Below are 12,009 nucleotides of genomic sequence, written 5' to 3'. Positions count from 1 at the left end.
CCTTCCTCCTCCTCCTTTTATTACTTTAAATTTTTACAGTCCAGTCATTACCCGCCTTCTGGTCGGTCCACCCTCCCAGAGTTTCTCATTCTGTTTCTCTTTTCCCCCTTTTCCAAGAGGATGGACTTACCCCACCCCCACATATGTCAGAACTCCCTACTTCATGGGCCCTCAAGTCTCTCAAGGATTAGGCACAGCTATACTCATGAGACCAGACCAGGCAATCCTTTGCTGTATGTGTCCAGGTCCACATACCAGCTAGTGTATGCTGCCTGGTTGGTGGTTCAGTGTCTCAGAAATCTCAGGGGTCCAGGTTAGTTAAGACTGCTGATCTTTCTATGGAGCTGCCCTCCTCCTCAGCTTCTTCCAGCCATTCCCTAATTCAACCACAGGGGTCTCTGACTCCAGTCCATTGGTGGGTATAATTAGCTGCATCTGTGTCAGTCAGCTCCCTGTTGGACCTTTCTGAGTACAGCCATGCTATGCTTCTGTCTGCAAGCACACCATAGCATCAGTAAGTTTCAGCTCTTGGAGCCTCCCCATGAGATGAATCCCAAGTCAGGCCAGTCACTAGACCTCTTTTCCTTCAGTCTCTTTTCCATTTTTGTCTCTGCAGTTCTTTTAGACAGGAACAGTTGACTGTGGGATAGCAACCTCATCCCTCTACTTTATACCCAGTCTTTCGACTGTAGGTGGACTCTATTCTATAGGTTTCCTTTTCCCATTGTCGGACATTTCATCTAAGGTCCCTCCCTTTGAGTCATCAGATTCTCTCACCTCTCAGGTAACTGGCACTGTTATGCCTTTCCCCTCCACCTTTCCTCTCCCACCCAGGTTTCTCCCTCCCTTTGCCTCCCATGATTGTTTCTTTGTCCCTCCAAAAGTGGGATTGAAGCATCCTCACTTTGGCCTTTCTTCAACTTGTTAACCTTGAATTCTGTGGATCTTAGGTCTGTACATTTTAAGCTAATATCCACTTATTAGTGAGTAGAGACCATGCATGCCATTTTGGGTCTGTTACCTCACTCAGGATGATATTTTCTAGTTCCATCCTTTGCCTGCAAATCTCATGAAGTCCTTGTTCTTAATAGCTGGATAGTATTCCACTGTATAAATAAACCACATTTTCTGTATCCATTCTTCCCTTGTGTGACATTTGGGTTGTTTCCAATTTCTGGCTATCACAAACAAGGCTGCATCTTTTGGGTATATGCCCAAGAGTGGGATACCTGGGTCTTCAGGTAGATCTATTTTCAATGTTCAGAGGAACCCCCAGATTGATTTCCAAAGTAGTTATACCACTTTGCAATCCCACCAGCAATGGAGGAGTGTTCCTCTTTCTCCACATCCTCACCAGCATCTGTTGTCACCTGAGTTTTTGATCTTAGCCATTCTGATTGGTGTAAGGTGGAATCTCAGGGTCATTTTGATTTGCATTTACCTGATCGCTAAGGACTTTGAACATTTCTTTAACTGCTTCTCAGCCATTTGAGACTGCTCTGTTGTGAATTCTATGTTTAGCTCTATACCCAAGATTGGCTTTAGCTTCTTGTATTTTATATATAATTTGTATATATAGAATGTGGGTTCAGCAAAGATATTTTTTTCACAATTTGTAGGTTGATGATTTGTCCTACTGACATGACCTTCGCCTAAGAGAAGGATTTCAGTTTCATAAAGTCCCATTAATCGATTCTTGATCTCGGGGTCTGAGCCATTTAGTTCTGTGTAGGAAATATCCCAGTCCCCCTCTCCTGTGCCAGTGAGTTTGAGTCTCTTTCCCACTTTCTCTTCTATTAGATTCAATACATCTGGTTTTATATTGAAGTCCTTGATCTACTTGGACTTGAGCTTTGTACAAGGTGACAAATATGGGTCTATGTTCATTTTTTACATACTGTTTGGCAGTTAGACCATAACCATTTATTGAAGATGCTTCCTTTTTTCCACTGTATATTTTTGATTTCTTTTTCGAAGATCAAATGTCCATAAGTGTGGTTTTATTTCTGGGTCCTTCATTCTATTCCATTGATCAACTTGTCTGTCCCTGTACCAGTACCATGCAGTTTTTATCATTATTGCTTTGTAGCAGAGCTTGAGGTCAATCTAAATCTGTAGATGTGGCTGTCCTTGAACTCATATAGTGCCCATGACATTAATTTTTCTTTTTTTTTAGAGTCAAAGCCTCTTTGACTATTTGCTCATTGTAGGACAAATTGTTGGCTCTTACTACAGTCATAACTCTGACCTTGCCAGATCCGTCTGTGAGTCTGTAGAGCCTATGCATAGCCTTCATACTGCTTTAGTTGGCTGTACTAAAGGAGAGTATTGAATTGAGAATAGGACCCCTGTTGAAGGAATCAGAGAAAGAACTGGAAGAGCTTGAAGGGGCTCGAGACCCCATAGGTACAACAATGCCAAGCAACCAGAGCTTCCAGGGACTAAGCCACTACCTAAAGACTATACATGGACTGACCCTGGACTCTGACCTCATAGGTAGCATTGAATATCCTAGTAAGAGCACCAGTGGAAGGGGAAGCCCTGGGTCCTGCTAAGACTGAACCCCCAGTGAACTAGATTGTTGGGGGGAGGGCGACAAGGGGGGGAGGATGGGGAGGGGAACAACCATAAAGAAGGGGAGGGGGGAGGGAGATGTTTGCCCGGAAACCGGGAAAGGGAATAACACTCGAAATGTATATAAGAAATACTCAAGTTAATAAAAAAAATAAAATAAAGGATACTCTTTCCTGCTCTGAGTCTTTCTACACTGGGCACAACATTTTTTTTTCTTTCTGGAACTTGTTTTTCTTAAAATGTAAACATAAGGGAGAACAGAAGTTATATTTAGTAAATAGTAAGGAGTTACACTGACTGTAATTGGGGATTTTATAGTCTCATTACGGAGAATATAACTAGCCATTTCTATAGATGAAGAAAGTGACTTCAAATCTTTCAAATTGTTATCTATCTACTACTAACTCTCTCTCATATATATATATATATATATATTATACGTATATAATATATATGTATACATCTATTTCTCTCTATATCTATTTAACTGATGTTTCTATCAGCTGTCACCCATCTGTCTATGATCTATTATCTATCTAGTTTTTATAAATACATTCAAAATATATTTTTATCACCCTATCACCCCCTATTAATCTACCTTTCTCTAATTATATTCAACATAACTCTTTAACTCCTTAATTTATGAATTTTATATGAAAGTATAAACTCATATGGGCTTCATATTGTTGAGCATTCCTTTACTGTATTTCTGGCAGTGAGCTTACTGTAGTTACAGGTCCTCTCACAGTTCAGGGCCTCTACAAGTAAAGTGGCCCTTGCTAACAAATACTGTAGTATGGAAAGAAGCACAGCAGTCTAGTTTAATAGAAAAAATTTAATAAAAGAAACACAGTAGCATGTTATTTGTGGTATTCTTGTTCAGGTAGCCAGATTATTAAGGTATAAGAATAGCTTCCCTCTAATTTCTAGGTAATGTGATCTCACAACACCTTTTCTTCTAGTTTTTAAAATCATTTTGCTCCTTCCATGTTTGTCAACAGACAGAGAGTAGATTTCTAGATTAATAACCCACAGTTAAGTTGTCTTGAATAGTGCTTGTTCTTAGCTTTGGATTGGATTGTGTGTGCGTGTGTGTGTTATGTACACACAGTATTTGTATATAATATAGTACAATACATAAATAATTACCAGCATACAATTGTAGAGAACAAGAAATTTCCATAACAATAGAAAACAGGGAAACCTTAGAAATAAAAATCCTCACAGAATACTTCCTCTAAACTCTTGTGCATGTATTCAATGTGCTTGTTTGCTATTGCTTTTCAAGGACAAATAATGTCATCTCCCTAGAATAGAGGCTTATCCATATCTTTAGTCATTTCCCACATTCCCCGTACATTAGATTTTAAATTTTACTAGCTGGAATGTAAACATGATTAATTCAAATTAGACAAGAGTCTCAAAAGGCAAAATTATACAAAACAGTGGAAAAAGAAGAAACCTGTATTTGCATTTGCGTAAAGGAGAATTCAGCTTTATTTTTTTTTATATTGGATATATTTCTTTATTTACATTTCAAATGCTATTCCCTCTCCCGGTTTCCTATTCTTTTTTTTTCATCTTTATTAACTTGGGTATTTCTTGTTTACATTTCGATTGTTATTCCCTTTCCCAGTTTCCGGGCCAACATCCCCCTAATCCCTCTTCCTCCCCTTCTATTCTTAAGCCTCCTCAGTATATTAACCTAGATGAAGTAGAGATAAACATCAGCATAATAACTCAAAGCAAGGCAATTCAGAAGAGAGTCAAGGCAGTAAGAATTCATGGGAATGGGTACTGTCTACTTGTGACACACTTTTCTTCCCATTGGGTTGCCTTATCCAGCCTTAATGTGACATTATATGCCTTGTCTTATTGCACATTGTTATGTTGCATAGGGTTGTTGTTCCTGACATTCTTTTCTAAGGGAAGGTAAATGATTCTTTTTCACCTGAAGAGGTAAAATAAGGCACTTTCCTGTGGATAAGTTTGGGGAATTTGTATTTTTCTTCATCTCTTGTTATTGTGTGTAGTACATATGATCAGGTACATGCCTGTGCTTGTACCAAGTGCAAACATTGGGTGTCTTCTTACATGGGCCTTCACACTATTTTTTATGGGGTTTATTCCCTGAAACTCAAATTCACTGACTTCTTAAGATGGCAGACTGAAAAAATCCAGGAGTTGACTGTCTTTACCTGTGAGAGAAGGGAAATACTGGTGTGCTATTTTACCTGCTCTTAGCATAGGTGTGGAAGATGCATATTCAATCACTTATTCTTTTTTTTTATTAACTTGAGTATTTCTTATATACATTTCGAGTGTTATTCCCTTTCCCAGTTTCCGGGCAAACATCCCTCTCCCCCCTCCCCTTCCTTATGGGTGTTCCCCTCCCAACCCTCCCCCCATTGCCACCCTCCCCCCATAGTCTAGTTCACTGGGGGTTCAGTCTTAGCAGGACCCAGGGCTTCCCCTTCCACTGGTGCTCTTACTAGGATATTCATTGCTACCTATGAGGTTGGAGTCCAGGGTCAGTCCATGTATAGTCTTTAGGTAGTGGCTTAGTCCCTGGAAGCTCTGGTTGCTTGACATTGTTGTACATATGGGGTCTCGAACCCCTTCAAGCTCTTCCAGTTCTTTCTCTTGAAGAGCAAGTATTTGGCCACTGGATTCATTCTCCTATTCTGACTTTGGTGCTTTCTAATCTTTTCATTGTAAAAATGTATAAAACAATAAATGTAAATGAATATAGGGGAAATATGACATGGAAGAGCTAAATGAAGAACACTGTAAACCTGTCAAATATGATCATCGTATCCTGATCTGTTTCTCACCATTAACCTATTCCAAGTGCAAAAACCTCAATAGGATGAGACATCCAAGCAAATGTCTCCTATTCTCAGCACTGTGGCTCACAGAAGTCCTTGCACATTGTAATCTATTCTTGCTGTTCGTCAGATGGTTACTTGTGAAATCATCTCAGGTCAGAGCTGTGATTTTACCAAAGGAAATGTCCCATTTTTGTTATCAGGATATTGATTCTTTCCATTTTAAAGCTGTTTATTGTTCCAAAAAAAGCTGAGATACCCATGTTTGTTTTCTCAATGACTGGCAAAACTCTCACTGAAAATCGAAACTTTTAAGTGAGTTTACAGGCCAATGTCAGGATCATCAAGACACGGCATGCCTCACCCCATGCTGCTCCAGAAAGCACAGGCAGAGTGATGGCTCAGCATGTAAGGAGCACAGGCTTCTTTTCCAGAGGATTCATACTAATCGCTAGCACCCAGATCATGGCTCATAACCATCTCTAACTCCAGTTCCAGGATATCTGAAGACTTTTTCTGACCTATGTGCATATTCCTCGCATACAGTGCACAGGTGTCTATGCAGGCGAAGCACAGCATTTCACAAATGTAAAGGAATAAACTAAGATTGGAATGACTTGAAAATTAAGTCACACTTGTTCAGCCTCTAATATCTTATGTTACCTACCACGTTTCCCCCAAAATTATTTGAATACGAGTGATTTCTAAGCCTCTAATTTTGCACAAGTTTATTTTATTTTTTCAGAAAATATAAAAGTTTTATTGCATTCCTAGAATCTTCAGAACAAGACAAGTAGTCATTTACAGAATATTCATGTAATTCTATGTTAATCCTGAAGATACAAGAAGACCGCTAACCCAAACCATCTATGGCCTAATTAATTAGAGAGCAATTTATTAAAACAAAGTTTGTTTTTAAATCCATGTATACTGGTTCTCTCTACCTAAACGTGGGGTTCAAGAGATCAGCAATAAACTTGGGTAAGATTTTATAGACTAGAAACAGGGTGTTCCAAATGGAGGATTTGGCAGGCAAATGGGGTAGGGTTACAGAAGCAAAGCATAGCCCATCGGTCATAACAACCTCCTGAAACAAAGACATGGTAGCTAGGTAGTCAGAACATGGTAACCACGATAAGGTAGTCAGAACATGGTAACCACGATAAGGTAGTCAGAACATGGTAACCACGATAACCTTTGAAAAAACTGGTAGGGTTGCAATATGCTTATAACAACTTTAAAACAAAGGCGCGGTTACCATTTCCTGGAACAGGCAGTATAGAACCATTGCTGCACAAGTTTATTAACTAAAATATTAAATTGTCAATTGTCAGTCTGTGCACTTGACGCTGTGAGGAGAAATCTCTGGCCTAGCAGAAGCTTTCAAGCAAGGGAGAGGCATCAGCTGCTCTGGTGCAGAGGAGCTTCCAGCTGCAAAAGCTGTGGGATAGTGCTCTCTTCCCTAGGGAGTGTTACTGCCCTTAGAGGACAGATGCTCTCAGGCAATGAAGTAATTTACACACAGCTTTATTTATTCTAACCAGATTTTATATACATTTTTGGGATGGGTTGTGGTCTGACAGCAGATGCTCTCAATTGGCTTCGTCTAACATGCTAGGGATGCCTCATCTGCATGTGGAGGGGTTTGACGGCACTGGCCATATGTGACTGTGACTGACGGTCATGATCCTCTCCATGGGAGACTGTGCTCACATGGTAGGAGAAGCTCCTACCATCTTCTAAAAGGTTCCTGGCAGGGTTTCCAACCCACTCAGCCTTACTGAGTTTCTTGTCACAGTCTACCACCCCACATTAAATGTGTATGAAGGTTTGTGAATAGTAGCACTGTACATTTGAAACAGCAATTAGTATAAAAATAACATACATTTCTCCAAAACAAACGATCCATCATATAAGTTATGGTAGGTATTTCCGAATCGTAAAGTCAAGTATACTTCATCTCCAAAATGTATATTTTCCTCCTCAGGTTTTATAATTGTATTTTATATTTTGTATCAGTGCTAGCTTATCTTAATAAACTATTGCTGACTTTTATTCTAATTTAAATTCTGTGAATTTGTATGTTGAATACAATTAATTTGGATGGCAACAACAATCAGTTCCACTCCAAATAGCTAAGTTGAATGGTTTAGGAAGATTTGATGTTCTCTTGCATTCTCTTTTCATGTTTAATATGAAGGAACAGAGAGTCTCTAATGAAAGTTTGCACATTATAATATTGAATAGTAAAAATCTCTGGCAAAATTAATTTGTTTCATTGCTATTACAAAGATTATTGAAGAATAATATACACTTTCTTAGGTGAAAGTCTTGGACACCATTCAAGTCTGTATGGGTTTGAGGAAGGATGGATCATATTTGGGTCTTCAGTATTTTCTTGTTATTAAATTTCATGTCTAGCTACAAAAGCCATATTTACCTGTTTTTATATTAAAGTAGGTTTTAAAAATTATTTATTTTATTTATTTACATTTCAAATGTTATCTTTCTTTCTGGTTTTCCCTCCACAATCCCCCTATCCCATTCCATCCCCTGCTTAATTGAGGGTGCTCCTTCACCCACCAACTCAGTGCAGCCTCACTGTCCTAATATTTCCTTATGCTGGGGCATCTAGCCTCAATAGAACCAAGAGCCTCCCCTAACACTGATGCCAGATAAGGCAATCCTCTGCTACATATGCAGTTGGAGCCATGGATCCCTCCAGGTATACTGTTTCATTGGTGGTTTAGTCCCTGGGATCTCTGGAGTATCTTGTTGGTTGATATTGTTGTTCTTCCTATGGGGTTGGAAACCCTTTCAGCTCCTTCAGTTCTTCCCCTAACTCTTCCATTGGGGTCCCCATGCTCAGTCTGATGCTTGGCTGTGAGCATCCACATCTTTATTGTTCAGGCTCTGGCAGAGACTCTCAGGGGATGGCTACATCAGAGTCCTGTCAGGTTGGCATCAAGTATAGTGTCTGGGTTTGGTGTCTGAGGATGGAGTAGATCCCTAATTTGAAAACCACCTTTATATTTTTCAGCTTTCTTCAAAACAATCTTTTAAAATTTAAATAGTGACAATTCTTTTTAATCTTCCACTTCTGGATTCCTACTAAATGATACTAAATTGTTTATGATAGCCATTTTCTATACTTAGGAATAAATCTCTTTAAATAATAGCGTGAAATCATTGTGCATGCTTGAAAAACTCATTCTGGAATTTGAAAATCTCTTTGGTAGTTGAAGATAGTTTTTTTAAACACATATCTATAAGGTTCAGGTATGTTTCTTCTATTCTTACTTCAAGATTTTCATTAGGAGGGGATGATGAATGCCCTTTCTGTATCTCCTGATATGATATGATATGATTGATATTTTAAATTTATTTATGTGTTGTACTATATTTATTATTTCTGTATGTTGAACCAACTTTACATTGTAAGGATGAAACCAATTTGGTCATCTCATACAGTTTAGTGAATGTGTTTTTTGGTAATTTTGTTGTTTGTTTATTTGTTTGTTTACATTTTTGAGACAGTGTCTCATGTATTCTAGACTGACCTCTAATATGAACAGAAGCCATGACTGATTTTAACTCCAATCTCTTATCCTCTACTGTCTCCTGAGATGATTTTGAACATGGCTTAGATGGAATTCATTGATAAGTTTGAATATGTGTTCTTTGAACAAATTGGTCTTCAGTATTCTTTTTTGTTGTATGAATTTCTGATTATGGTATTATACTCACCCTGTCTGAAAGGACATTTTAGTGTTCTCTTTCTTCTTTTCTTTTGTGAAGGGTTCAGACAAGCCATTAAAATTTTGCTACAACTCTGCAGTGATTTGATCTGATAAAGGCACTATTTGTGAAAGAGCTGTTATAATTCAATCCAGACTTATGTTTTGTCATAAATGTAGCTAAATAATTTTTAACACCTTGGTTTTATTTTGGTGAGTCATATACTTTTATGATTTGATCTGCTAAACCAATATCAAACAAAAATAGGTAAAGATTCTTTGTGTCATCCTTCACATGCCATGAATGAAGACCTATGATCGATTATTACTAAAATTTACTGATAAAGACTGTTTTTCACTCGTTCAAACAAAGAACAGGATTTCATTCCTAACTACTCTCTACACACTACACAGACTACCGCCATCCCTACAGATACCTTGATGATACTTAAATTCTGTTTTATTTATTGGTTATTTTTTATTTACATTTCAAGTGCTATCCTTCCTTGAGGTTTTCCCTGTAAAGCCCCACTCCATTCCCCCTTTTCCTGCCTCCATTGGGGTGCTTCCCCAACCACCATTCTTCTCCCGCCCCCACCGCCCTATCTTTCCCGTACATTGGGGTGTCGAGCCTTCACAGTATCCAGGGCTTCTCCTCCAATTGATGCCAGACAAGGCCATCCTCTGCTACATATGCAGCTGGAGCCATGGGTGCCTCCATGCGTACTCTTTAGTTGGTGGTGTAGTCCCTGGGAATTCTGGGCGGTCTGGTTGGTTGATTGTTATTCCTCCTATGAGGTTGCAAACCCCTTCAGCTCCTTCAATCCTTCCCATAACTCCTCCATTGGAGTTCCTCTGCTCAGTCCAATGTTTGGTTACAAGACTCCACATCTGGATCTGTAAGACTGACAGAGACTCTCAGGAGACATGCTCATTAGGTTCCTGTCAGCAAGTACTTCCTGGCATCAGCTACTGTCTGGGTTTGGTGGCTGCACATGGGATGGACCCCCAGGTGGGGCAGTCCTTGGATGGCCCCTCTATCAGTCTCTGCTCCACTCCTTGTCCCTGAATTTCCTTTAAACAGGAGCAATTCTGGGGTAAAATTTTGTGAAGGGTTGGTGGCCCCATCCCTCAACGAGGAGCCTTGCCTAAACTCTGGATATGGTCTCTATAGGTTCTCTCTCCACTTTGTTGAGTATTTCATCTAATGTCATCCTTTGGATCCTGGGAGTCTCTTGCTTTTCTGGCCTTCGGGCCTTTCTGGTGACTGCCCGCAGCTCCCCATCCCCCATTGCTACACCACTCTGTTAAATGTCCTGACATTCTGTACATCTTTCCTGTCTCTTTCCACAAATAATCATGCCCCACTTTTTCCTCTCCCCCTCCTCTATTCTTTTCAAAACCCTCCAGCTCTCAACCTTCTGTGATTATTTTGTTTTGCCTTTCAAGTAGGACTGAGGCAACCACCCTTTGGTCTTTCTTTTTCTTAACCTTTGTATGGTCTGTTAGATGTATCATGGGTATTCCAAGCTATTTGACTAATATCCACTTATCAGCGAGTGCATACCATGTGTGTTCTTTTGAGTCTGTTACCTCCCTGAGGATGATATGTTCTAGTTCTATCCATTTGACTGTGAATTTCATGGCGTCATTGTTTTTAATGGATGAGTAGTACTCCATTGTGTGAATATACCACATTTTCTGTATCCGTTCCTCTGTATGTTGAGGGACATCTGGGTTTGTTTCCAGCTTCTGGTTATTATAAATAAGGATGCTATGAACATAGTGGAGCATGTGTCCTTGTTAAATGTTGGATCATCTTTCAGGTATATGCCCAGAAGTGGTATAGCTGGGTCCTCAGGTAGTACTACGTCCAATTTCTGAGGAACTGCCAGACTGATTTCTGGAGTGGTTGAACCAGCTTGCAAACCACCAGCAAAAGAGCAGTGTTCACATTCCTCCTTCTCTATATCCTTGCCATCATCTGCTGTCACCTTTATTTGCTTTTTTTTTTCTTTCTTTTTTTTACACTCCAGGTTCTATTACCATCCAGGTCCTGGTCCACTCTCTGACTGTTCCACATCACATTCCTCTTCCCCCTGTCCCAGTCTCCACAAGGATGTCCCCCTCCACCAGACATCTTAACTCCCTGGGGCCTACAGTCTCTTGAGGTTTAAGTGTATCTTCTCTGACTGATCCCATACCTGGAAGTCCTCTGCTGTGTATGTGTTGGGGGCTTTATATCAGTTTGTACATCCTACATGATTGGTGATCCATTGTCTGAGAGATCTTGGAGATACTGGTCAAATTGAGACTGCTGGTCCTTCTACAGGGTCACCCTCCTTCTCAGTTTCTTCTAGCTTTTACCTAATTCAACCTCAAGGATCAGCAGCTTCTGTTCATTGGTTGGGTACAATATCTGCATCTGTCCCTTTCGGGTGCTTGTTGGGTCTTTTGGAGGGCAGTCATGATAGGTCATTTTTTTTTTGAGAGTTCTCCATAGCCTCAGTAATGGTGTCAGGCCTTGAGGCCACCTTTTAAGCTGGATCCCATTTTTGGCTTGTCACTGGACATTCTTTTCCTCAGACTCTTCTCCATTTTCATCCGTTCAGTTCTTTCAGACACAAACAATTATGAGTCAGAGTTTTGTCTGTCGGGGAGCACTTGAGTCTTTTTTCTTAGCCATTCTGACTGATGTCAGGAGGAATCTCAGGGTCATTTTGGTTTACATTTCCCTGATGACTAAGGATGTTGAACATTTTATTAACTTCTAGTACTGTATTGAATAGGTTTGGAGAGAGTGGCCAAACTTGTTTCTGATTTTAATGGGATTGCTTTGAGTTTCTTTCCATTTAGTTTGGTGCTGGTTA

General features: G+C 39.7%; 1 protein-coding gene across 4 annotated transcripts in view; it reads left to right on the top strand.

Annotated features, from left to right (window-relative positions):
- Positions 1-12,009, top strand: part of Tas2r103 (taste receptor, type 2, member 103) — a 77,223-nt gene that overhangs the window by 56,056 nt on the left and 9,158 nt on the right. The window lies entirely within an intron of this gene.

Source organism: Rattus norvegicus, chromosome 4 (genome assembly GCF_036323735.1).
Source record: "Rattus norvegicus strain BN/NHsdMcwi chromosome 4, GRCr8, whole genome shotgun sequence".
Taxonomy (NCBI): domain Eukaryota; kingdom Metazoa; phylum Chordata; class Mammalia; order Rodentia; family Muridae; genus Rattus; species Rattus norvegicus.
The sequence above is the reverse complement of the archived record's forward strand: the minus strand, read 5'-3'. Positions and strand labels throughout refer to the sequence as shown.